This window comes from Pimephales promelas, chromosome 1, assembly GCF_988280905.1.
Source record: "Pimephales promelas chromosome 1, fPimPro1.hap1.1, whole genome shotgun sequence".
NCBI classification, from domain to species: domain Eukaryota; kingdom Metazoa; phylum Chordata; class Actinopteri; order Cypriniformes; family Leuciscidae; genus Pimephales; species Pimephales promelas.
Window position 1 is genome coordinate 14,316,121 of NC_142769.1, and position 2,682 is coordinate 14,318,802.

At 32.3% G+C, this 2,682-nt stretch overlaps 1 long non-coding RNA gene across 1 annotated transcript; it reads left to right on the top strand.

The window, feature by feature from the left end:
- The first annotated feature begins 232 nt into the window (after positions 1-232).
- LOC120477544 (uncharacterized) lies at positions 233-1,732 on the top strand. Its single transcript, XR_005622416.2, has 3 exons — positions 233-416; positions 496-564; positions 1,384-1,732. It is a non-coding gene; the product is annotated as an uncharacterized LOC120477544 (long non-coding RNA).
- The last annotated feature ends 950 nt before the right edge of the window (positions 1,733-2,682 follow it).

Consider the following 2,682-nt stretch of genomic DNA (forward strand, 5'->3'; position numbering starts at 1 on the left):
TTTTTAATACACTACATGTTTTGCTAACTATTCCTCATATTTCGTTTACTGATCTACACTTACAAATGCGCTTCCAGAGTTTTCAAAGTTTTCGTTTACACTCCCTGAGTTTGCGTTCGCTGTTCTGACACAAATCTCTCGTGGGGGCGGGGCTAGTAGCAGTGTATTCTCATTGGCTACTGAGTTTTCTTGACCTGGAAGTGAAGACGTCAGTGAATGTTGTGTTTACACGTTTGGATGTGAGCGTCTATAAGCGTAGCTTTCTATTTCATTTAGGTGATATTAAGTTTATTTCTTTATTTATTTACTGCTACACTATATTGTTGATATGATTTCTTATAGAAGGAATAGTACAGACAAATGATATAATTTGTCATCGTCGATATCAGAATACTGGATAGCATAGGCTACTCGTGGTAAGTTGTTTTGTTTTTTGTTTTTTTATTAATTAATACTAAACTAATACTAATTATAATACAGGTCTTGCTTTTTCAGGTGGAGAGGCATATTAGAGCTCAGTGAGAGCCCATAACATTATACAGCAGTGTTGTCTTGATTTAATTGGTAAGTTGTTAGCCCAATCATTACATGTCTTGTTTATCTAACGTTACATACGGTTACAGTCTTCGATTAGATCATATTTGCTTCAATTAGATCATATTTCCCCTCTGCCACCCCAAACAACATTGTGCTAGAGTACTGTACAGTATCTGTACTGTAGCCTACAGTACAAAATGTACTGTATCAGACAATGACCGATGCCATTGGACCAGAGCCCTGTCAATCACTGCCCGGTTCAACTTTGGCAATGTAAAGCCAATTGTTGATTAATTTGTGATGCAGAGTTTTTAAAAGAAGAGAGAGAGTACTTGACCATTTTCCACGTCTCCATTCATAATATGTAAACACTCATTTGTTTTGAAGTATAACCCTAGGCGCAATATTTATTCTGCAAAAGGCAACAAAATGCTTTTTCTGTATCCATATTTTAGTAATAATTATGTTAAAAAACAACAACATTTTGGAGAAAAATGTTGAATTTTTAATAGTCTTTAATAATTTATATATATATATATATATATATACAAATTCAAAACCTAATACATGCAAGTAATTATGACTGAAAAAATCCAGCAACTAGGGAGTAGACACTACACAGCCATGGATAAATGTTTATTGGGCTATAGAGCCACAGATGATAAATGGCTACAGATGATAAATGGTGTGTGAGTCAGGTAAACATTTGGTACTGTAAAATCCCTTAAAACATTTATATAATTTGTTTGAAATAATTATTTTAAGTCTGCAAATGGTTACTGCATGTGGGAGTTCAAAGCAGTTTGTATTGTTAGATTATAATATATTTCCTTTCTCATTTTCCAGGGATTTGAGCAACTTTTCCACAAACAAAATTCTGATGCTGACACAGATGATGGAGTGATAATACCAGAGATCAGCTGTCTCCATCAGACAATAATGTTACTTTGTTCAGACATATCACCTTTGAATGACTGGGATCCTTATCTTCAGACACCTGTTGTATTTTATTTTAATATTATAAAATAGCAAATATTTTAATTTCTTTGGAGCTCTAGATTAAAACAAACACAGTACACAAGAGGTTGCAGTTTATTCTTATTAGTCTCTGCTGATCATGGATTAGCATACCAACAGCATATGAATGGAATAGTTCATCCAAAAATAAAATTCTCACTTATTTTACTCACCCTCATGCTGTCCCAGATGCATTTTACTTTCTTTCTACAGATAAATACGAATTAAGATTTTAAGGAAAGTAATCCATCTCTGCAAGCCCTAAAGATGCTTTAAAAACCACACACAGTGACCGTGATGTCCATGTGACCTCAGTGGATGAATCAATACTGAAGTGAAACAATAGAATAAAAAATACAAATACTGCCATACATGGGTACAATCCACTGTATGTACAGATGTAGTTATGTGGACTCACAGAGATGTATTATTTCATTAAAAATCTTTGTGATTATACATTTTATTATCTATATTATGAGAATACTGTGCATTACATGTATAGTATGCAGTTAATGTATTGTGGATTCTGGTCTTTCCTGTCATAACTGCATCCAAGACTTTCACTTTGGTACTTGTGTATATGCTGTAGTGACAATAAAGAATGAATAAATTTATTAGATTTTTTATTTAAATTCATTTAACTGATTTTATAAGTCATAATTGAACCTGTTGATGATTGTTCAAATATATTTACCATTTTAAATGTTAGAAAATAATATTAACAAAATGAAATAAATAAAATTATCAGCATGATTTAAAAAATACCAACAAAAATATTCTTTGTGTGAAATATGTAATGAAATGCCCTTTGAGGTCTGTATCATCTGACAGCAACCCACGATTGTAATTTTCATATAGTTTAAATTCCTCTTATTTAAGTGATCATACATGATCATTTGATGGTGTAAATGCATATGGTAACAATGAGAAATTTGATGGCCATGGTTGCCAACCTTGATTACCTGGTTGAAGTGAAACTTTCTTGACTGCTGAATATATCACACACGTATACTAGTAGGCTATTCTCTTTATATTGTAATAGCACAACCTATTCAGAGCCTAACATGCAAACGAATCATCAAGAATAAACAAATATTCTCCTAAAACATTGGACAAAATATTTTAAGT